The sequence below is a fragment of the Topomyia yanbarensis genome, chromosome 3, assembly GCF_030247195.1.
Source record: "Topomyia yanbarensis strain Yona2022 chromosome 3, ASM3024719v1, whole genome shotgun sequence".
In the NCBI taxonomy this organism is placed as follows: Eukaryota; Metazoa; Arthropoda; class Insecta; order Diptera; family Culicidae; genus Topomyia; species Topomyia yanbarensis.
Window position 1 is genome coordinate 62,278,549 of NC_080672.1, and position 26,205 is coordinate 62,304,753.

Below are 26,205 nucleotides of genomic sequence, written 5' to 3' on the forward strand. Positions count from 1 at the left end.
TGTTCCGAATTGTAACCCCGCAAACCTATATTTTCCTAATGCGGTTTTGTTGGGCTGGTGGTGCTGCCAGCAGCGAGTGCATTAAATTACATATTGCATTTTTCCCATGCTGCTGGGTGCCGTTTGTGGTGTTACGAATCGAGTGTACAATTTGGTTAGGAAGAAAGTGTGTGTGTGTGGGGGAGGTGGTAGTGTGTGCTGTATGACGACACTGGGAGATGGTAATCGTTGAGCACACGAATGTAGTGAAATTTTCGTCAAATTGTAATCGTTGAATCCCTTTCAGGGTATGAGTTTGTGCAAGTGTGGTAAACCGTACTAGTTGATATGATTCTGGTGAAACTTTTAGGCGCACAATCGCGGGGTGTGGATGCAGATGTTCGCATACCGAAGTGGCAATTTTATAAAATGATGTGCAAAGAACCGTTTTGCAAAATTTGTCCAAACTATGATCATAAAGGGTTGTCAGGCAAAATGATTACGCTGTGAAAAATATTGTATTCATTAGGGAATCATTTCATTTAAAAGCAATCACTCGCGCGTCTCCACGATTAGAGAAATGATGGAGACGCATTGTCTTTTAACAATTAAATTTCGAATTTGAGCGATAGCCGCTGCTTTGGTGTCTTAAAATACGAGAGACTATTACTTTTATTGCTATTGGAACCGACAAAAAGTTAACTCAAATTCTGGCCGCCAAGGAGGACAAAGGAGTGTTTTTTCCCACGTATTCTCAACTCCCACGGTTTCACGACCGTAATCTGCATACCGAAGAAACAAATTAACACACCTACAGTGAGTGTGAGTGCGACTGTTTTTCATCCCAGTAGGCCTAGCTTCGATCCCAGCCCAGATTGTTAGGATTCACTGAGGTGCATAATCTCGTTGGTCCTGACGTGTGTTGATTTTTCCAAATTTCGAATTTTCGAATCTTTAAATTTTGGAATTTTCTAAATTACAAGCTTTACAATTTTCAAATTCTCTGATTTAAGAATTTTTGAAATCATAGATCTAGAAATTTTTACAATTTTTATCATTTTTGGATTTTAGAAGTAGCAAATTTTCAAATTTTCAAATTTTCAAATTTACAAAACTTCAAATTTTCAAATTTTCAAATTTTCAAATTTTCAAATTTGAAAATTTGAAAATTTGAAAATTTGAAAATTTGAAAATTTGAAAATTTGAAAATTTGAAAATTTGAAAATTTGAAAATTTGAAAATTTTCGAATTTTCAAATTTTCAAATTTTCAAATTTTCAAATTTTCAAATTTTCAAATTTTCAAATTTTCAAATTTTCAAATTTTCAAATTTTCAAATTTTCAAATTTTCAAATTTTCAAATTCTCAAATTTTCAAATTCTCAAATTTTCAAATTTTCAAATCTTCAAATTTTCAAATTTTCAAATTTTCAAATTTTCAAATTTTCAAATTTTCAAATTTTCAAATTTTCAAATTTTCAAATTTTCAAATTTTCAAATTTTCAAATTTTCAAATTTTCAAATTTTCAAATTTTTGAAAACGTGGGAAATTTTCAAATTTTCAAATTTTCAAATTTTCAAATTTTCAAATTTTCAAATTTTCAAATTTTCAAATTTTCAAATTTTCAAATTTTCAAATTTTCAAATTTTCAAATTTTCAAATTTTCAAATTTTCAAATTTTCAAATTTTCAAATTTTCAAATTTTCAAATTTTCAAATTTTCAAATTTTCAAATTTTCAAATTTTCAAATTTTCAAATTTTCAAATTTTCAAATTTTCAAATTTTCAAATTTTCAAATTTTCAAATTTTCAAATTTTCAAATTTTCAAATTTTCAAATTTTCAAATTTTCAAATTTTCAAATTTTCAAATTTTCAAATTTTCAAATTTTCAAATTTTCAAATTTTCAAATTTTCAAATTTTCAAATTTTCAAATTTTCAAATTTTCAAATTTTCAAATTTTCAAATTTTCAAATTTTCAAATTTTCAAATTTTCAAATTTTCAAATTTTCAAATTTTCAAATTTTCAAATTTTCAAATTTTCAAATTTTCAAATTTTCAAATTTTCAAATTTTCAAATTTTCAAATTTTCAAATTTTCAAATTTTCAAATTTTCAAATTTTCAAATTTTCAAATTTTTAAATTTTCAAATTTTCAAATTTTCAAATTTTCAAATTTTCAAATTTTCAAATTTTCAAATTTTCAAATTTTCAAATTTTCAAATTTTCAAATTTTCAAATTTTCAAATTTTCAAATTTTCAAATTTTCAAATTTTCAAATTTTCAAATTTTCAAATTTTCAAATTTTCAAATTTTCAAATTTTCAAATTTTCAAATTTTCAAATTTTCAAATTTTCAAATTTTCAAATTTTCAAATTTTCAAATTTTAAAATTTTAAAATTTTCAAATTTTCAAATTTTCAAATTTTCAAATTTTCAAATTTTCAAATTTTCAAATTTTCAAATTTTCAAATTTTCAAATTTTCAAATTTTCAAATTTTCAAATTTTCAAATTTTCAAATTTTCAAATTTTCAAATTTTCAAATTTTCAAATTTTCAAATCTTCAAATTTTCAAATTTCCAAATTTTCAAATTTTCAAATTTTCAAATTTTCAAATTTTCAAATTTTCAAATTTTCAAATTTTCAAATTTTCAAATTTTCAAATTTTCAAATTTTCAAATTTTCAAATTTTCAAATTTTCAAATTTTCAAATTTTCAAATTTTCAAATTTTCAAATTTTCAAATTTTCAAATTTTCAAATTTTCAAATTTTCAAATTTTCAAATTTTCAAATTTTCAAATTTTCAAATTTTCAAATTTTCAAATTTTCAAATTTTCAAATTTTCAAATTTTCAAATTTTCAAATTTTCAAATTTTCAAATTTTCAAATCTTCAAATTTTCAAATTTTCAAATTTTCAAATTTTCAAATTTTCAAATTTTCAAATTTTCAAATTTTCAAATTTTCAAATTTTCAAATTTTCAAATTTTCAAATTTTCAAATTTTCAGATTTTCAAATTTTCAAATTTTCAAATTTTCAAATTTTCAAATTTTCAAATTTTCAAATTTTCAAATTTTCAAATTTTCAAACTTTCAAATTTTCAAATTTTCAAATTTTCAAATTTTCAAATTTTCAAATTTTCAAATTTTCAAATTTTCAAATTTTCAAATTTTCAAATTTTCAAATTTTCAAATTTTCAAATTTTCAAATTTTCAAATTTTCAAATTTTCAAATTTTCAAATTTTCAAATTTTCAAATTTTCAAATTTTCAAATTTTCAAATTTTCAAATTTTCAAATTTTCAAATTTTCAAATTTTCAAATTTTCAAATTTTCAAATTTTCAAATTTTCAAATTTTCAAATTTTCAAATTTTCAAATTTTCAAATTTTCAAATTTTCAAATTTTCAAATTTTCAAATTTTCAAATTTTCAAATTTTCAAATTTTCAAATTTTCAAATTTTCAAATTTTCAAATTTTCAAATTTTCAAATTTTCAAATTTTCAAATTTTCAAATTTTCAAATTTTCAAATTTTCAAATTTTCAAATTTTCAAATTTTCAAATTTTCAAATTTTCAAATTTTCAAATTTTCAAATTTTCAAATTTTCAAAATTTTTTTTTGAATGATTGAATTGTTGAATTTTCGAATATTCGAATTCTCGAAATTTCAAATTTTAAAATTTTTCGAAGTGTTCAATTTTTGAATATTCGATTTTTGAATTTTCGACTTTTCAGGTTTTTGAATATGCCAACATATCCAACTTTTGTAAGTTAGGTGTTGTGTTCTGATTCGCAAATTGGTTTATCATTTTTTATTCATTGGGGAAAAAGTTGCTTACTCGCAGACTTAGTTTATCTCTAATGTCAAAAGACAGTTCGTTTCCCTGTACCTCTTCAGCGACCCAGAGCTTCTGTGCTTGGCAAACCAGTTGCTTTAGGAGTTCATAGATGTTTGGATTCAGTGTCAAATTGGTGCCAGTTTGGTGTTAGGTTAGATATATTGTCTAACTGGCAGCAAGTTGGTGTCAGTTACTGACGGAACATTCAAATCTTCTAGTTTGCGAATATTCGTATTTTCAAATTTTCTAATCATTGCTATTTCGAATATTTTAATATCCGAATACTCAAGTTTTCAAATCACTAAATAATCGGAATTTTGAATTTTCAACTTTCGTCAATATTGCAATTTACCAATTTTTCAAGCTTTCTATTCTTCAAATTTTGAATTTTCGAATTCTTGCCTTCCAGAATTTTAAAAGTAATAAAACTTTCGATTTTCGCATTCTAAACTTTTTTAATTTTTTATTATTAAAATTTTCCAATCTTCGAAAATTTTCATGTCGGGGTTTTAAAATTATCGAATTTTGGATTTTGGAGCTTTTCAGACTTTTAGAATTTTAAAGAATCCGAATTTTTCAAATTTTTGAAGTTTTGAATTCACAGTTGTTCGAATACAATGTTATTATACTTCAGTAATAGACGTCTAAAGTACCCTTGTTCGTCCATCTGTACACAATGCCCAGTGGTGCAGAATGTACATTTAGCAGGAATTCTAATTTTTTGCTAAATCTAAATAACTTAACCAAGTAATATCTTTAAAAATGTTGTTGAGCTATACAAGGCCCCTCTGTTCGTTTAAACAGAAGCTAGGGTGGTTCTAATGTTAGCAAGATGTAAAATTGAATATGGAATAGATGAAGTTATAGAAAAATTTGCTGAAGACACAGAAGCCTTAGGGTGTTCCTTAAAAAACGGATTTATATCCATAATATTTGTAGACTGACTGACTCAGACATCACTTCGTGAAAAGTTTAATAACTTCCTTTAGGAAAGGCGAAGTGACAAGCAGTCTTCGGTAAAGCTGTAGACAATTAAATTATCTTTCTATTTTCCCTTACAGTGGTAATACGATGCATACAGTGCCACCTAGCGGTAAAAATGCGAGCTAGTAGGTTTTCTCCATGTAAATTATCGAAAAATCCCATACAAATGTTCAGATAATGTGGCCCGGTAGCTAGATTTGTTCGATTTTCTTCAAATTGGGTGTAAGTACTCCTGGTCGGACTAGTAATCGACTCAGGGGTGAGCCGATTGAGATTTCAAAAATTCATTATTTTTCTGGGTAGTTTGTTGGACATCTACTAACAGAAATCATCCTGATGTTAAAGAATGTAGGTGAAACATGTGAAATTTTTAAGAAATTGAAGCAAACTGTGCGCTTCGCTTACGAAAGCAATTTTAAACACATCGTGAATTACGAAGTTTTTTGTTAATATGGGTAATAGAGTTCAAATGGAGAATATGGCTTCCATTGATCCAACTCCATCATTTCTTTCACTTGGCCTAGGTACTCTCCATCCTCAAACAACGCCATGTAACTATGAAGATCAGATTACGATATGCTGAAATTGAACATCTCTGTAATGTGACATACCTATTCAAACCTGTTCGCTTGCAGGATTAGCTTTGATCATTTAGATTCCATTACCGTTCGAATAATTGTTTAAACGTCAAGTTAAACAGCAAAGCCATAAAAGCCGCTTTGAATCTTTTCACATCAATTTCTTTGGATCGTGCCCTGTTGGTTTACCGGTCTTCTCGCCGCCAGCCAATAATCACATTTTTCTTCATTTATTATTGAATCAACATTTATCCGCACGCCAAAGTTAGTGCCGTGATAAACAACACACACACACACACACATTGTGATGCGGCGGTGGTCGTGGGTAGAGTGGCCATCGTAAGCATTGCTTTTAATTTCCGAAACAGCGGTGGCTATTGGCTCAACAAACCGGGATCCGAAACTGGCGATGACCATATTTCCTTCCCGATCCGATCCACCACCGCTCGCTCTGCCCTGGTCACGCTGGTGGTGGTGGTGGTAGTGGTGTTTGTTCGTTGGTTATGGATGAGGTCGGTGCGGCTGTTTAGCTGGCGGGGCATAATGGGCATCGGAGCCCAAGGTTTCCGACAAACTTTGAGGTGGTCGTAATCCAATATCATTAATCAAGATTTATTAGCTATTTGCTCTCGGTCGATGCCATTACCTCGATATGTAGGAATAGACACACAGATAGACAGGCGGAGAGAGAGAGAGGACGATGTGAGGTAAACAGGCGGCCGGAAATTAAAGAGAAAAACAAGGTTCCAAGGCGAGGTTTAGGGCAAGGTGTATTGCTGTGGACGTTTCTCCAACCGGAAGTGGAGCAAAATAAACAGATCGAAAATGCATTTCCCCTGTTAGCTGTCAGTGGACATCAATTTATGGCATCGTCACACGACTACCGGAAATAAGGGGGTAGGGGATGAGTTAAGAGGCGCTCCTTGCGATACGAAGAGCGAAATCGCTTCCAAACGACATTTGATCCTAATCGTACCGGATGTTCTATGCAGGGTACGGAACAATCCAAAGCCAACGTGACTGGACGAGCATTATTTATTTACTGGTTACTGCAAGTGAAAAAACCGTCCGTTCGTGAAACTATTGTCAAGTATAAAACCACAAAAACCAGTTCGCTTTCAGGATTCAGGTAACAGTCGAGCAGGAGAATCGAAATGTATTCACTCTTAATCGCTTCACGGTTCTTGCACTAATCGGATCTATTTCAGGACGAATAAATCATCATGAATTCCACCCGCTGCATCCGTTCTAGAGAGGACGCTCCAGGCAATTGTTTTCCGAAGGATCCGAAAGCTGCATGAATATTTAATGACGCTTCGCATTCTCTTTCCACCATCGCAGCGATAGCCATCGAAGGGGAAAAGTACTCTTTTCATTCGCTGAAAATAAGAAGCTTCCGTCTATTTATTCACTGGGAATATCGTTTCTGAAATCATCGGGAGTCGCTAGCAGCGACTTTTGCAAATGCACCAGCCACTTCCACCTGACTTAAAGAAGCAATTAAAAACTCAATCAACACCCAGGATCGTGTTCGACCGAGAGAAAATGCATACAAATGCCATGCCGGTGGCGATGAACGTTAGCTGTTCGATTTCTTGATATTCGAAATTATTGAATCCTGCTAGAAAACTTCATCCCCTGGCAGCCCCGGCCAGTGGCCTAATTGGCAGCTATTAATGTCGATTGCACGTTTCAGTTGGCAGCCGCACCCGTTTGAAATCGGGGAAACGAGTTCTCAGTTTCATGGAATTTAGACGAAATAGATCCAAATATGTTGAGGTCCCCTAACTTTTGTGTAATTCTAGCTATTTTGAAACATATCATCATAAATCTAGGCAAACCTTTTGTCATCCATTCTCGGAAGGAAGCTTTAAAATAGCAACCAGAAATCCTTTCACGTATATTGTCAGTCCCCGACCCAACCATTGACAAGCCATCAACAGCATGCCAAAACGGGCTGAGAATAACTTTGGCTGTTTTCAAAGACGAGCAAGAAAATTATATACCCCATATATTACCACATGCTTGCTATTTTGATCACTGCATGGAATTTTGATACCTGAGGTAGAAAATTCTCAAAACTTCAAAATCCCTTCCGCCAAAAACGAACGAATTCGAACGCCATTGGACCAGGGCAATACTCGCACGACACACCAGTAAGCAGCAATCGATCGTGTGCCCCGGTTTTATAAGGGGGTCCAAATTCGACGACCTACCTTTTGGAAACGGCCGAATGTTTCACGGGCCAAACATTTTCCCCCATTAAATTACTTCCGCGTGAGCACAAGGGACACAGGTCGGTGGGGCCTGTCATCGTCATCGTCGTCGTCGTTGAAAGCCGAAATGATACTGAAGTTTTTGCATCACTTAGCCAGGACGGTCCATTCGAGCTACTCTTCTGCCTTGGGTCAATAAATCAACTTTCTCGAGTGGGTTGGTCGCCCGGTTTCCAGATAGGCACATAACCTTTCATCATTCGCTCAATTGACGGCAGTTTTTTGGGTGGTGGAATGGGGGAGGGGGGGGGGGCGGTGGTTGGGAAGCAATTTGAATTTAAACTTCAAGTGTAATGGCACAGTTTTTGGGGATTTCCATAAATTTATGATGCTCTCTAGAAGATGACGATACTGGAGGGTGGGAAGTGGGTTCACGGGTTTCGCTTACTATTTATTTTTGTTCGATTTTAACGAGAACGAAAGAAATGTTGTCAGGTCGCAGAGAGGTCTGGTGGTGGGAAAAGATGCGAAAGGTAGATATTCTATTTACTAGGGTTCCAAAGTTTGAAAATTTTGTTAAAAAGCGGGACTTATTCAAAAAAAAAATGTAAACTAGAAATGATTGAACAATTTAAATTTTTTTCAAGAAATATTAAAAATTTGAATAAATTTAAAAAATTAAACAACCTATTTGAATGTTTTGAAAGTTTAAAGTAGAAAATTTAAACAAAGTGGTGAAAAAAATGTAACAACCGGAAAAATTTGAAAATTTCACTATATTTTAACAATATGACAAATTTTCAATAAGCTCAAAAAATTTACAAAATTTAAAGTAAATTGAAAAAAATTTAAATAATTTCAATTGTTTATATTTGAGGATCATTGAAAATAATTTATTTTGAATAGTCAAAATAATTTATTTTTTTAAATTTCCCAGACATATCAGATGTGAAAAAAACATTTTTGAATTATATGCAAAAATACATTTTTTTTCTTATATTAAAAATCAGACCTTTTAAATTTAAATTTTTAAATTTAACAATTTTTAAATTTGATAATTAAAATTTTAAAAATAGGACAGTTTTGAAGAATATAAATATAAAAGCCGAAATTTTTTTCTAAGATAGCTAAAAATTAAAAAAAATGCTGAATTTGAATTTTTCGAGTATGCAAAGTTTTAATTCACACAGCAAGGAAACACAAGTTGAAAGTTGTACACGGTTTAACTGTGTACGGGATGTAGAAATGCGTTCACCGCTTACGGTACTGTTCGGACAATATAGCCATGACGCTGCTCGTTTGGAATGCAAGCAACGACTGGCTCAAACAGACATGCACAGGCAGCTCTATTTTTTAATCTCGTGATATTTGATTGAGTCGCTAGGTGCTGCCTATTGGCAGCTCTGCCCGGAATCGGCTGACTCATGTATGGAAGTTTTCGCGTTTTCCGATATCTATTCATTTTCCAATAGGTTTCCAATACTATTGATATACGTAAACTATATAGCAATAGAACATAATTTCAGTTAATTTCATCCATAAATAATCATGAATAACAGTTCAACATAGTGACACAAATACGTCACGTCGTTTGATTTTAGATTTTTAGAATTGCACCCGGCTCCAGATAAGGCAGTAAGACATTTTCAATACCAAACATTTTAAAACTTTGAATTATTTAAAAAAAATGAATTATCTGTTAGAAAATTGATCAAAAAGATTTTCTGTATTTCAACTATAGAACTTTTACTTTTAACCTTTAAAACTTTTTTTAAAAAAACAAATACCTGACATTCTCTCATTTTAATTTACCAACCATTCTATTCATGCCGATGTTATTTATAAACAACAACGTTTTCCAACGGCTATAACTTTCTTATTAAATGATAACTATGACTATTATCTTTCATTTGAGTAGTAGTAGTTCAATTTATAGAATTATCATCAGAACTGAAGTTATTGCAATCGATCTGATTGGATTCCATTGGAGCAGTGCTGCCAGGGACAGTTTCAGTTAACGTTGAAAAATAAAATTTTGTTAAAAAAATAAAATCATTGTTGTCTTGGAATAGTTTTGAAAACTGTGAAAACGTAACAATTTAGACTGACGTAGGTCACATTTTTCAAGCAATTGGACTATTGAATTTATTCCGATTGTGTATTGAGCATCGGAAGGTAAAAATTGCGCAGCTTCCAGCACTGCTACAGAAGCACCAATCCTGATCAACACATGTTTTTCGTGTTTCTAAAAAAGGTACAAATAAGTTGAAAATTTGAAAAATATTTATAGCAACTATATAAATTTTAAATATATTTTCAATATATTTCAAGAAATCTGCAAAATTTAAAAAAATTGAGGATTTTTAGAATTTGTGGAATAATATTTCAAATATTTGAAATAAAAGAGAATTTCCAAAAATTTCCATGATTTAAAAATTAAGAAATGTAATGTATAAAAAATAATTTTAATGATATGAAAAAATTAAACGCCTTTAAATTTTTTCTTATGTTTATAATATTAATATAATTCTTATAAATTTAAAAGAACTGTAAAATCTTATGTATTTGGGAAGTTTTTAAGAATATAAACATAAAAAATTGGTTTGTTCACATTTTTCCAAAATGTCCAAAAATTAAAAAAAAAAAATACTTGAAAATATTTATGAAAAAAATGAAAAAATTGTAGCAGCTAATTAATTTAAAAAAAAAATTAAGAAATTTTGAATTTGAAGAAATTTAATTTAAACATTTTTAGACATTTGAAACAAAATTAAACCAAAAGCCAAAATTTAATTGAAGGAAATAAAAAATTAAAAAAGTTGCAAAAAATTAAGTTGGAGCAAAGCCAACCAAAAAATTTTTTTTAAAAAATACTCGAATAATTGAGAAATTTAATAACTAAAGAAATTATTTAAACAAATTAAAAAAATAAAAGAAATACCAGAATGCAAATTTAAAAAACTGGTAAAAATTAACAAATCAAGAATTTTTGAAAAAATGAGGCATATGGTTGAATTTAATATTTTCAACAATGTAAAATATGATTTATTCATGATTTGACTTGATTAATTTAAAAAAAGCCGAAATATTATCCAAACTGTAAAACATAAATTGGAATAGATCAAATAAATTTTACAGATTGAAAAGCAGGGAAAAGTTATAAAATTTGGTAAAATTCAAAAACAGCATAATTTGAAATATATGAATAATGTGATAAACAAAAACTTAAAATCCTAACCTTAACTCATTAATAATGTCTGCCTTGCGTTATCACTTGACTAATATGGTTTATTTCCATAACCTACAATATGTAGAAGGTGAGACATTAATTAGTTAGAAAAATTTATGAGGATTTAATTTTTAATAGAAAAATTATTTAATGAAAAATTATTTTTTTAATTTTTTAAAAATATTGGAAATCATAAAATGTTAAAAAAAACGAAACCGTGATTACTTTTTAAACCGAAAATCTTTACAACGTTGACAACAAATGAAAAAGTAATTGAAAAACTAAAAGAACTGAGCTATAAAGTAGTATGAAAAATTTGTAAAATATAAATACACAAAAAAAGATTAAAATTTTGAAACACTCAAAAAACTAATTAAAAGTTAAAGAATCGAAAAATTTAAAGTTTTTTTGCAGTTTGCATTTTAATCAATTTAAAGCTTGAAATATTTGAAAAGTTTGAGAAATTTTAAACATTTGAAGGGCAGATTTAAAAAATTAATTAAAAATTTATTAAAAAAACATATGCACAAATTTTAGAAATTCGAAAAAATTAAAAAAAATCAACAATTTTCAAATATTCCAAAAATTGAAAAGAAATTAAGAATTCAGAAAAGTTCAAATATTTAAAGATAATGAAACAAGCAATCAAAATTTGTAAAGCCTTATTTTGATTGATTTCAAAATTTTAAAAAGACGAAGAATTGAAAAATTTTGATTTCAAACTAAATAAATTGTTAAACATAAATCAAGGAAAAAATATAAAGAGGAAATTTTCTAAATTATTACAGAATTTTTTCCAAATTACTGAGCATAAAATAAAATTTTAAATATGGGAAACTCTCAATACAATATAAAATTCAAGTTTAACTATTTGCCCAGTTTAAAAGTTTGATGGAATGATTCCAAAATCCAAAATGCATAAAAATCTTGAAAAACTTTTTAGATTTAAAAAATTTGAAATATATAAACATTTTGAAAAGCTTTATAAAAATCTATGATTATAAAAAATAGCAAAAAATTTTGATTTTGGAATTTGAAATTCAAAATCTTTGAACCCTATAAAATATTACGCTTGAAAAACTTTTTTTTAATTAAAAAGGTGTACAAGAAGAGCAATGTTTAAGGGCATATTTTAAAATATTTATTTATATTTATATTTAAAAATAAAAAATAAAAATGGGAATGGTGGTATATTTAAAAATCAAAAATAAAAATGGGAATGGTGGTAAATTCCTAGAAAGCCCGAGTTTGAAAGAACTAAAAAAACCAAAAGGTTAAAAGCATTAGAAAAATGAAATAAAGAATTTGAAAAAGTTCAAATATTTTATAAAAATTAAACTAAAAATGAAAATTTGAAAGGCTAATTTCAATAAATTTAAAAAAAATAAATTTAAAAAAAATCAATAAATTTGAAGAAAATTGGATTTTTTTTTCAAATGATACAAATTACATTAAAAATCAGGAAAGTATTAAAAAATAAAAAATTGCAGAACAACCTTTTTTTAAAGCTTTGTGGAACTTAGAAAAAAATAAAGAGTACTGATGTTATAAAATAAATTAAAAAAGTGAAAAAGAAGATACGGAAAATTTTCAAATCATCATGAAATTCAAATTGAAGTATATGCACAATGCAGAACTCATGAAGATTTAAAAAAAAATGAAAACTTTGAAAAGCTTTGATTTCCAAATTTTCAAGCAAACTAGGAATTTGAAAAATTACAAAAAAATATTTTAAAAATTTTAAATTCAATATTCTTGATTTTTGTACTGAATAGCGTGGAATATTTTTTTGCTAATTATAGTGGATCTGGAAAGAGCCTAAGATGTAGGTGTTGCTTTTAATAGGTAATCCGATTGACTCGATGATCGTTTGATGCTGCAGACTTCTGTTCTCTATGTTCAGGCTGATCCGAGGCTCACGAATGCGACTACGACACGATTGGTGTAGGTCGTCAACCGGTTATAATTCTACCATGTGTTGGACATTACAGAGCTCCAATTGAAGCACTAGATCAAACAAACAAAGTGTCGTTGTATGCAAAATTTAACCTTTCAGAGTAGAATGAAAAGCACCCGATAAACTTTGCACATGGTTAGGAAACACCAATCCGTATGTTGCTCGTTCGAAATCCAAGCAACGAATGGGAGAAAAAGAACGCGCGAGAGCCATATTGATATGCTTGTTGTCTCTTTGGCGTCCTATGTTGTCGGCTCTGCTGGAAATAGGCAGAGATATTTCGTTTTTCCACGTCGCTTTCGAAAGATCAGGTTCTAGCTTATTTATAGAAACCAAACATGCTTCAAAAATTAATAGAAAATTGATGCACCTTTTTCCAACTGATTAGTGCAAACACGGTTCAACATTCCGTCCCGTACAATGCAAAATACTAGCATTCAAAAACTATACTTGCAGTTTTTTTTCGAAATTTTGAAAAGGGACCCCTATATTGAAACGTTATTCGTAGTCATGTTTAAACCAAGACAAAAATGGGTCATTATTTCGGTAGCCAAATACACCGAAGGGCTAAAAACGGGTGTGATTTTACCGATTTGATAAATTTAAAAAAATCAAGAGCATGGAGATTGTAAAGTATGGACGCATTTAAAGCAAACTTAATTTTTTTCAAGATAATAATATATTTAAAAATAGAGTATTATTTAAAACATCGAAAAATTACAGAAAGTTAAAATATTAGCATAATTAAAAAAAATTTAAAATCCAAGAACTTAAAATGTTGACCATTTTGAAAACAGAGCAAAAATCTAATATTTAAGTTTTGATTGTAAACAATTGAAAAATTTATGGAATTTGGAACATTTTGAAAACAAAACATTTCAGAAAATTTAACAAAAATAGAGAAGCAAAAAATTTGATAAATTTAATTAAAACACACGATTTACCTTACAGTGAAATGAGATATTTCTAACACAAATCACTGTTGGATCATTCATTAGTTTGCAGAAATCACGCAAAGTAGGCTAGAGATTGAATGAACTCAGTTTCGGGTCCTGCACGAATAAATCAACGAATAAACTAAACATATTAGAGAAAAACAATAATGCAAATAAAATTTTTAAGAAGATGGCAGAAAAAAATTAAAGAGGGTATTAAATTCATTCAATGAGTAGAATGATTAATATAAATCAAATTCTTTATACAAATAATCAAATAAGATTAGTTGAATAATTGAAAAAGGGCAATATTTGAAATATTATATAACAATAGAATAAATTTAATTGCTCAAACTGACAAATTGAATTAAATAAATAAGAAATTAGATGAACAGGATATAAGAAATATAAAAAACAAATCAAGAATCAGGCGAATAAAATGAATCAAACAAATCATATGAATATGAATATGAATTGAAAGAATCGAGTGAATCGAATAAATCAAATGAATCGAATGAATCGAAAGAATCGAATGAATCGAATGAATCAAATGATTCGAATGAATCAAATGAATCAAATGAATCAAAAATAAATCAAATAAATCAAATGAATCAAATGAACCAAATGAATCAAATGAATCAAATGAATCAAATGAATCAAATGAATCAAATGAATCAAATGAATCGAATGAATCAAATGAATCAAATGATTCAAATGAATCAAATGAATCAAATGAATCAAATGAAACAAATGAATCAAATGAACCAAATGAATCAAATGAATCAAATGAATCAAATGAATCAAATGAATCAAATGAATCAAATGAATCAAATGAATCAAATGAATCAAATGAATCAAATGAATCAAATGAATCAAATGAATCAAATGAATCAAATGAATCAAATGAATCAAATGAATCAAATGAATCAAATGAATCAAATGAATCAAATAAATCAAATGAATCAAATGAATCAAAGGATTCAAATGAATCAAAGGAATCAACTGAATCAAACGAATCAAATGAATCAAACGAATCAAATGAACTCAAATGAATTAAAAATAAATCAAATGAACACAAATGAAATCAAATGAACTCTAATGAACTCTTATGAACTCAAATGGACTCAAATGAACTCAAATGAAATCAAATGAACTCAAATGAACTCAAATGAATTCAAATGAATTCAAATGAACTCAAATGAATTCAAATGAACTCAAATGAACTCAAATGTACCCAAATGAACTCAAATGAGCTCAAATGAGCCCAAATAAACTCAAATGAATTCAAATGAACTCAAATCAACTCAAATGAATTCAAATGAACTTAAATGAACTCAAATGAACTCAAATGTGCCCAAATGAACTCAAATGAACTCAAATGAGCTCAAATGAACTCAAATGAACTAAAATGAACTCAAATGCAATCAAATGAACTCAAATGAACTCAAATGAAATCACATGATCTCAAATGAACTCATATGAACTAAAATGAACTCAAATGAAATCCAATGAATCAAATGAATTCAATCAATAAAATGAATGATATCAATAACATAAATAAGTAAGAAATAAGTGTAATAAATAAAATGAATAAATAAAATAAACGAATCAAGTAAACAAAACAAATAGAAACGATAAAATGATTAAAAAAGAAAATAAAATAAGTTGACCAAAATTAATTGATTCAAATGAAAAATTACGTTGTCAAAAAGTTATAAATAAATTGAAAATGATTTAAATTAAATGAATGATATGGATCAAATGCATGAAAAGAATAAACTTATTAGAGTGAAACCAAAGAATGAAACGAATAAAATAGGTAATAGGAACTCAAATAAATAATGAACGAAAAGAATACTGAGTAAAATAAATAATTAAAATATTATAAACAACATTATTTTAAGATTCGTCAATTCTTCAAAATGAATCAAATAAATAAGGCGAATGAGACTCCCTCGATTTCTCTGAAAGTCGTAAGACTTTCTGACTGTCGTACATATTCGCGGAAGCGCTATTCTGGAACATTAATTTTGCCAGGTGAATCTCATTCTGCAGTGTTTTTAGAAAGGAGATACAGTGTTTTTATTTATTTTTTTTTTTTTTTTTTTTTATTTCAATTATAGAGGTTTTAACCTTAAGGTCATTCGCCTCTTCGGGTTAGAAAAATCTCTTAGGAAAAATTTCTAACCCTATGTGCGGGGTCGGGACTCGAACCCAGGTGCGCTGCGTACAAGGCAATCGATTTACCAATACGCTACGCCCACTCCCACAGTGTTTTTAATTTTTTTGCCACCAACAAAACAAAAATCCTTTCAACGACAAAATCGTGAATAAAGTAACAAATAAAAGTGGAAAAATAACAGGTATGTGTTTTCGAAAGTTTGAGGCGCCTATTTTAAAGGAGGATTTTTGTTTGTTCCATTCTTGTGCGAAATGAGCGCGCGGTGCTATTCGGACCCCCGATTCCATCAACCACCGCTGAGCGGCTTGTGTCGCCGTACACGATTGCAACACCACAACAAAGAAAACACAAGCGAATTTCTCCTAGGATTGCAAAAGGTGGATTAGATACAAATCTATCACTCTTGAAATCGTCTTTTACAATCTATGCGTTGTGCAACCTTCCTAGAATATTAAATCCCACTAATTGTTTATCGGCTCATGCAAACATATACAAGTAACGTGATCCACACGCAATGCTGGCTCTTGCTACGCGTCTGCCGGAGCAAAATGAACACATGAAGTTTATTTAGTTTTTCAGAGAAACTGAAACATGGCGAGTGTGGGGTACAACAACAAAAACATCAACAGCAACACATTCCCTACCACGCGTTGCATTGTTTGGTAAAACTAAATTAAAAACGCAAAAGTGCAAAACAGTAAACACGGTGGGGATGGATAGTGCGGATCCTCGCGCCACTAATTCATTTACCGCATGCGGAACCAGAAAAAAAGGATAGGCAAATGCGCGAGCTACCGGAAAACAGACGCACACACACACACACATACACACCCAACAAAGGCCCTCTCGTCACAAATAATGAAGCCAGTAGTCAACTAGCCAGCGATCAACCAACGCCCACCCGACGGCCGACTCGACTGCTCGCCGGTGAAACTTTAGAGCGGTCTGAAAAAAAAAACACACCGTGAACGATGCTACGTAACAAAAACTTTTCCCTTTGTACCATTAATAAATGAAAATTGATAACACTAAACGAATAGAGTAGCACATCGTGGTCGGGCACCGGGCCTACATTATAGAGCCCTGGCTGTAAAGGACGACCACCACCGGCCGACGCAGCACGGAATTTAAACTGTGCAAAATGCCTCACATATTGCCCCGGCTGTCCGTTGCGTTGGTTCGGTGAATGAGTGAATGAATGAATGAATGAGCGAACGGATGGTCGAAGCGCCCGCGACATGGACATTGAGCAAAAATGTTGCAGCACCAGTTGCCTACCTATCGGGCGATTTGGTTACGCGAAACCTCGGCCAACGTAATGAACACAGGCGAGATTGATAGTGGTGAAAATTGCTACCTTGTTGTGTGTAGGTTCTGCATAGTTTGTACCTGTGGACGCGACCACGAAGGATCCCGGTGACCTAAGCCTGACTGGACGGCGTCGGCGGCTGTGTGGTCCGTTATGGTTATACAATGGGCGAGATTGTACGATTTTTTGTTGCTACTTTCGTTTCACGTTCAGATGAAAAAAAAAATACACCATAAAGCTAAGCACCAATTGCAGGTGGCGCTTTTTCTACTACTGAAAAAAAGGCGGGCGAAAATAAAGCTATAAATAATTTAAATTGGTTTTGCTCGCATTTTGCTGGTTACGGGTTGCGAACCGTGTTGCTTTTCAACATTCCAATGTTTGCTCAGGGGTATTTGCGTATGCAGAATTAGATTCTTCCAGGGAGAAAATTTCGAGGACTTTTGATGGGAAAGTCATGTATAGCAATATTTAAGACATTTTTATTGGTAATCAACGGGGAAAACAGATCGAAATGGTGAGTGAAGTGAAAGCAATTATATGAAGAAAAAAAATCCCCCCAGAGACAAAACTCGAACCTGCAACCTTTGAGACTCAGGCCCAATGCACAAACCCTTATGATATGCCTCTGGAGGGAGATTTTTTCACATAGTTGCTTTCGCTTCTCTCGCCATTTCGATTTGTTTTCCCCGTTGGATACCACCAAAAAACCATGTATAGTAGCAAATTTGGGAAATTGCTAAATTCCGGTAGACTGGCGAATTTTCGTTTAATACCGTCCCATTCAATAATTATAATCAGAGAAAATGACTGATTGACGCTGATTTCATCTGTACCATTCTCTCAAAAGCATTACGAAACTTCATTCAGGCTGCGATCAGCCAAATCCCTGCAGGATTAATGTCAACACATTTCACCACCCGTCAAGCACCGGGAATCTGCTACAGTTCGCTTCATATTTTAGCGACACACCAGCACAAAATCCGTGACCGAGCCTCAACCGAATGTGCGGTAATAATTTCGATTTGCAAATGCACAGTGAACGCCAGCTCGCTCAATCGTGATTATGGACCACCCTTCCTCCAAATCTACCCCACCCCCGCCGTTTGGGTCTATGACCTATTCCCACATTCAGCTTAGCAAAGGAATATTGCACGGATGGGAAGCAGCATTTTCAACACAAAAGCATGTTTTCGTCGCCGTAATTCCACGTCGCTTTTAGGCTATTGCTCCGCAAAGCCCGAAATTTATGGCATATGCTCAAATAGAAAACAGTTGCAAACGCACCTTACCCCCCACCTCTCCTTGTCAACCACTCCTACCTGCGACACGGCTGCCGGCGGCGACGTGTATTAAAGTGAGCAGCTCGTTAAACCCCTGGTGAATTACAGAAGCAGAGAAATTTTCACGTATTTTCGTCCGCTGACAGAGAAACGAATATCCACCCATTTCCCACATTAAAATGATGAGCCTTTGCTCAACGCGTTCCCACCACCCTACACCCACCCAACCACTCACTGGTTTGGTTGTTGATGTTGATTATTACGCCGTTGTCATGGGACTTTCTTTCAGGACACATTACGAGACACAAGCCGAAATGAGCTGGAGGGGATTGAGTGCAAAATTATTCCTACATACGGCGGGAAAAGCTCCGAAGCTCCCCGCATTCCGATTTGCCGCTCGAGTTCACATATCCTCCTGAAGGCAACATATAAAATCATGTGACAAAATATGACCGAGCAGACGACAGCTTAACAGTGGAACATTAAAATACCAAGTAGACGTGGCAACAGTCACCAAATGGAGCCGGCTGGTTTGGCTCGGCTACGCGATGCAACATACGGACGAGCATTGCACCCACTACTCCTATTTGGTCAAGTTTGAGTTTAAGCACCTCGGCACCGCGAATCACCGATGTGGATCAACGACCGGATCAGAATCTGATGTTGACCGATGAAACAAGCGAGGCACTTAGAGTTCTTGTTAAGCGGGCAATGCAACGAATGGAAGCAGCTTTCAGACTAAGTCGATCACACGAAATGGAATAAAATTTTCAACTCTGCCTATTGTGTACAAACTCAACAAAAAAACAACAAACTTTTATTTCTGCTGAGAGCATGGTGTGGATTGAGAAGGGCAAAACTAATGGTCAATATGTCGCAAACTCACTAATAATCACCACAGTATCACTTGATATCATGTGATGTGATTACGACCCCTTCTATTGTGGAATCGAGCTAGAAAACAGCAATGCAGAAAAAACGATAAATAGGTGGTAAACTGAAAAACAGAAAAACAGAAAGTAGGAAAACAGAAAAAAAAGAAAAACATTTGATCAGAAAAACATAAAAATAGAAAATAGACAAACAGAAAAACAGAGAAACAGAAAAGGAGAAAAAAGATAAATAGAACAGCGAATGATAAAACTGGAAAACAGAAAAGCTTAAAGAACCTAGAGCAGAAAAACCAGTAAAAATTAAAATAAAAGAAAAGCAGAAAACACAAAAAAAGAACAAAACAAAGAATCGAAAATTGAGAAGCGAAACGTGAAAAACGAAAATCGCAAAATGGAAAATGCAAAAATCATAAATCATAAAACAGAAAAAAGAAATCAAATATGACAAACCAGAAATCAGAAAATAGAAATCAAAAACAGCAATCCAAAATCGAAAAATCGAAAATTCAAAAATTCGAAAACTCGAAAATTCGAAAATTCAAAAATTCGAGCATTCGAAAATTCTAATATTCGAAAATTCGAGAATTCAAAAAATTCGAAAATTAGAAGATTCAAAAATTTGAACATTTGAGAATTCAAAAATTCGAAGATTCGAAAGTTCGAAAATTCGAAAATTTGAAAATTCGAGAATTCAAGAGTTTGAAAATTCGAAAAGTCGAAAATTCGAAAATTTCAAAATTAGAAAATTCGAAAATTAGAAAATTAGAAAATAAAAAATTCGAAGATTCCAGAAATCGAAAATTTGAATATTCGAATATTCAAATATTCGAATATCCGAATATCCGAATATTCGTATATTCGAATATTCGAATATTCGAATTTTCAAATCTTCAAATTTTCAAATTTTCAAATTTTCAAATTTTCAAATTTTCAAATTTTCAAATTTTCAAATTTTCAAATTTTCAAATTTTCAAATTTTCAAATTTTCAAATTTTCAAATTTTCAAATTTTCAAATTTTCAAATTTTCAAATTTTCAAATTTTCAAATTTTCAAATTTTCAAATTTTAAAATTTTAAAATTTTCAAATTTTAAAATTTTAAAATTTTAAAATTTTAAAATTTTAAAATTTTAAAATTTTAAAATTTTAAAATTTTCAAATTTTCAAATTTTCAAATTTTCAAATTTTCAAATTTTCAAATTTTCAAATTTTCAAATTTTCAAATTTTCAAATTTTCAAATTTTCAAATTTTCAAATTTTCAAATTTTCAAATTTTCAAATTTTCAAATTTTCAAATTTTCAAATTTTCAAATTTTCAAATTTTCAAATTTTCAAATTTTCAAATTTTCAAATTTTCAAATTTTCAAATTTTCAAATTTTCAAATTTTCAAATTTTCAAATTTTCAAATTTTCAGATTTTCAAATTTTTGAGTCTTCGAATTTTCGTATTTTCGAATATTCGAACTTTCGAATATTCGAACTTTCGAATATTCGAATTTTTGAATCTTCGAATTTTTGAATCTTCGAATTTTTGAATCTTCGAATTTTCGAGTATTCGAATATTCGAATATTGAAAATTTGAAAATTTGAAAATTTGAAAATTTGATAATTTGAAAATTTGAAAATTTGAAAATTTGAAAATTTAAAAATTTGAAAATTTGAAAATTTGAAAATTTGAAAATTTGAAAATTTGAAAATTCGAAGATTCGAAAATTCGAGAATTCGAAAAGTCGAGAATTCGAAAATTGGAAAATTAAAAAATTATAAAATTCAAAAATTCCTAAAAATTAAAAATTTAAAAATTCTAGATTTTGTAAATTCGAAGATACCAAAATTTAAAACTTCATGAATTAAAAAAAAGATCCGAAAAATTCGTGATTTAAGAAATTTTAAGAATAAAAATTGAGAAATGAACAAAATTGAAAAACCGAGTAATAAAAAATCGAAGAATTGAGAAATCGAAGCATCGAAAAATCAAAAAACCTGTTTCAATCCACCTAGTGGTGCAATTGTGCCTTTCTTATTTGCCCAATCTGCGATTCCATGGCACATTATGTTCAATAAAATGGTGGAAATGTATATTACATAGTCAGTACGATTTGCACATAGGACATACAATGGATCGACAGCCACGATTTTGAGTTACTATGTGTCGACACTGAAACATCGCTTGAAACCAGCGGCGAATCAAGGAGGAAGATCCGCTAAGAAATTTTAAACTAATTATAATTTTAAAGTAGCAACCCCTTACTGCATAGTCCTACCTAAGCCTGTACAAGCCAAAAAAAATTGTTGCCGGAATTAGGTTGACGATGTTTAGAGCGATTGCATAACCTTTCTATATGAGAAAGGCAAAAATGCGCCAGTCAATTCTCGTCAAAAAATTTTTTCGAGATTACATCAAATCTCAACGTTTCATGCATTATAAAGTCATGTGGCATCAAATCTCTGAGAAACAGAGTTGACATTTTTTTCCACATACACACATACACACACAGACATTTTCCGATCTCGACGAACTGAGTCGAATGGCATATGACCGGGATTAGTTGGACGATTTTTAGAGCGACTGCATAACCTTTCTATATGAGAAAAGCAAAAATCGAAAAAAATCTAAATATCAAAACATCGCTAAATCGAAAAATCAAAAACTTGAAAAATCAAAAACTCGTCAAATCGAAGAAAAAGCAAAAAATAGAAAAATCAAAAACCGAAATATCGAAAATTTAGATATTGAACAATTGAAAAATCGAGAAATCAAAAGATCGAAAAATCGGAAAATCTAAAAATTAAAACATTGAAAAATCTGGAAATTGTAAAGCTAAAAAATCGAGCAATCAAAAAATTGAAATGTCAAAAAATTAAAAAATCGAGAAATCGAAACATCTAAAAATCGAAAAATCAAAAATATTGAAGAATTTTGAAAGCCAAAAATTAAAAAACCGAAATATTAAAAATTTAAAAAATAAAAATAGTAAAAATCTAATAATAGAAAACCAAAAAAAAAAAGAAAAATTGAAGAATTGGAAAATTAAAAAAATCAGAAATTGAAAAATGGAAAAACTTTAAAATTAAAAAATTTCAAAAATGAAGTATTAAAAAAATCAAAGTAACTGGAAAATCTAAAATTTCAGAAATCAGAAATTCGAAAGATGAAGAAATCAAAAAATTGAAGAATCATAAAACCATAAAATGAAAAATTAAGAAAACGAAAAATTAAAGAATCATAAAATCGAAAAAATAAGAAAAAACTAAGATTTGAAAAATCTAAAGAGCAAAGATATATATAAATCGAAAATTTGGAAACACGAAAAATCGACAAATTGAAACACCGACAAATCTAAAAATTGAAAAATATACAAAATTGAAAAATCGGAAAAACGATTATCTAAAAATTGACAACCTAAAAATCGAAAATTGAAGGCGACGGGTAGAGCATTTTTTCGGGAATCTGTTTATCAAAACCATTGTACTCTTCATACCATTTTGGGAGGCGAGACCAGGCTGATTGATGGAGTGTTGGTTAGAAGTACAATCGCGAAATTTCGGTTAAGTCCCAGACGTTACCCAACCATCGTTTTGCATCCGCAAGTGAAACAAAATTGCTCAACAAACTCTTCTCTACGTGTCGACGACTCAACAGACTCTTCAGTAGGAGTTGGAAATTTAGAAGCATAGGACGGCTAGGATCCGCACCATGCAAGCGATGCGACCTGTAAAGCGCAGTGTGTTATCTAGTTAGTTGCTTAGAATGAACGGTCACTCAAAATAGGATAGGTCTCGTTTAATTTGCGAACTTTATTAAATTCTGGGTAGCCGGCTACCGAGTGTAACCTATGTTCACTAAACAAACGCAATATTAACTCCAAATAGCCGGCCGTGTGGGTATTTCCTAGAAAAGCTAGTCTTATCTGCGTAATTGATCGGATCAATATTTATTGCAATAGTAGTTAGGCAGATTTCGTTATTTCAACTGTAATGCATATTTGTTGATTTGAAGGCCATCGAATGGTAACACGTACCATGGATACATAGTCATAATAGCTATACCTCTGATATCTCACCATTGGGCGATCGCTGTTGAATTTCATCTATTCGTGGTGTAAGTTATTAAGTCAGATATACATCGAGTGAAGATTTCGTCTTTTAATTATGTCTCCCCTAATTTTTAAAAGTTTCACTTTGCTTTGGGCTCTAGAGCCATTTGTAAATAAATTTTCCAGTTGATGGTAAAATGAACGTTGAACAAGATTCGTTTTCCCATTTCAAATCATACACATCAAACCCTATCTGACCATATTTTTGTTCGGATCAAAGATAACCAGTTTATTATTTTAACAATTTCGAAAAAAAAGACTCAGAAATATTCAGATGTGACAGATATCTTGAAAGTTCACCCAGATAAACTTATAATTTTTTTTATAAAAGGCTGCTGAGTCTAAATACCCGCACACATAGTTCAAATCGACGGTGTGATCATCCATTCGAATTCCTTTTTACTGTTCCCATTATGACCTTTTCTGCACATCTCCAATCCTTAGTTCCAATTGTGCTGCTGTGGCAGCTTGCCATCCATTTTCATACAGAAGCATAGACATAATCGATGAAAATGCTTCAAGAGGTTAAGTTGTTGATAGATTAGGTTTATCATCCTAGTTTCGAACCGCTTCTACAAATTTGTAACGCAATAAATTATGGATTGCGTTTCAGCTTCCTGCCTTTAGAATCTGGTTTCGACTGAGCAAGTTGAGCACGAAGGGTTCATTTATTTTCAATTTAATCAAAATCATTTGCTCAAATTGCGCAATGAAGATCCAACTCCTCTTTTTGTTCTGAGCAGAGGAAACCCCTTTGACTGCCCATAATGAAATCAATAAAATCCCATTACTACCTGAACGAACCATTCCAACTGGAGCGCACAATTCCGGTCGGCATTTTTTTTTTCTCAGCAAAATAAAAAGAGAAAGTCGAAGAATCAATTACTTATACCAATTAGGGTATCGCTTTCAATAGTCCCTTGTTCGGTCTGACGGTTCGGAACTGACAGGCTGTGCTTGACTGATGGAAAAGGCTACGCGGGTTGGCTGCGGGATTGCACAGCCTCACCATCGCCAGGGATTACTTGTACCTACCTTCCGATGTATGTAAGTACAGCAGCCATTTGGAAGGAAAACAGTGGAAAAGCGATGAATAAATTTAATTATGAATCAGACCTTATTGAACGTTCGTGATTTGAATTTTGCAATCGATCGGCTGGCTGACTGGCTGGTTGGTTGACTGGTTGGCTGGCAGGAATCGATGGATTTACTGACTGACTGACTGACTGGCAGACTAACTACATCATGTGGGTTTTTGCTGAAACCAACATGCAGCGACTGGTATTGTTAGAAAGCTGTGCCGGCATAATTGGATTACGGCAATCGAACCAAATGGTGAGATTTGTGTAATTGACTTGGGCTTATTGAATTTTCTCGATCGCCCCCTTCCTCTCTTGGGGATTCTGAAGGTGAAGGGACGTCGCGAAGGTCTGAGAAGCATCATCATTGCAGCTCGGATTTATTTGTTTAAATATTTAATAATCGTATCGATGAGCGCTCGGATTTTGGCTGTGGGCGGATTCGGGAATGTTTAGCTGAGTCGGATGTTGTGAATGCGTTTGACAGTTCAATGAGGTTTAAATTATCATTTTTAAATGATAATTCCAACGTTTGACCGAATTATATCTGTACTTTGAGCTGCAAATTGATGCAGTTCAGGGATAAGTGTATTCGTAGTCAGCCTAAGCGCCACTCCCAATGCAACAAATATCAGCTGATGGTGCTTTAGCACAAGGTCACGCACGTCGTATCGATATGTTACATAAAAATTCAAACGTTTAACTGAATAACATGTATACTTTGAGCTGCAGATAGATGCAGATCACGGAATGAGAGTATTCGTAATCCGCTTAAGCGCCACTCCGAATGCATGAAATATCTGATGATGGTGCTTTAACGTCATGTCATCGTGTTCAAAGCTAGCATATAAATTCAAGACTCGATGTCTCTTTGGGTTGTACGTTTCTCAACTAGAACCATGGCGTATCCTGATTTAAGAGCAAATCACAAAGACGAACAATTCGCAATTCACTTTCGCTGAAGCGTGCGAAAAAAAAACACAACAATGACCCTCGCATAATGCCTTTCCCTATCCGTTCGCAGTCCGCCGGAAGGCCACATCTAAGAGGAATCCGCTGCCATTCTCCGTGCGGCTCCGTGCTTTTCCACATTTTTTATTCATGGATTTTCCCACGAAGCACTGATCTCAATCGTCGACAGCAAAAATGATCTGCCGTTGACGAAGGCCGACCACCGCATTGCCCCGACGGGAAAGAAAAATTGACAAACGGACGCTTGGCTTGAAAGAAACGCAGAACCGCACGTACTAGAGGCCAGGCTTATCGCCATCGGCCGCTCTTTTCAGCCGGTAACCATTCAACAACCGGGTGTGCGTCCGTTCGCGTCTTGAGTGATTGAAAGATGTCGCGCCCCGCTGGTGATGTCGGTCACTTTCTTTGCCGGATTAAAGATGGAAAGGCCGTTTTTGCGTCTCAAGCGAAAAAGTTTTGTAATCGCCAGAAGAAATCTAGAATTGTGGTCGATTTTAATGGTTAAATCGAGAATTATGAAACCTGTCAGGAAGTTTGTTGACGGGAAGTCCTCACTCATCGTCATTTTCGAGTTGTGTTCGTGCATAATTTGAGATGAATTTTTAAGCTGGATCACTGCCGCATTGACAGAGTACAAAAAAGTTTCATTTCCCTGGAGATATTGTGGATATTTGAGTGGTA

The 26,205-nt window shown here is 31.7% G+C and overlaps 1 protein-coding gene across 1 annotated transcript in view; it reads right to left on the bottom strand.

Moving 5' to 3' along the window:
- LOC131689747 (protein O-mannosyl-transferase Tmtc3-like) overlaps nucleotides 1-26,205 on the bottom strand; it is a 731,596-nt gene that overhangs the window by 424,442 nt on the left and 280,949 nt on the right. The window lies entirely within an intron of this gene.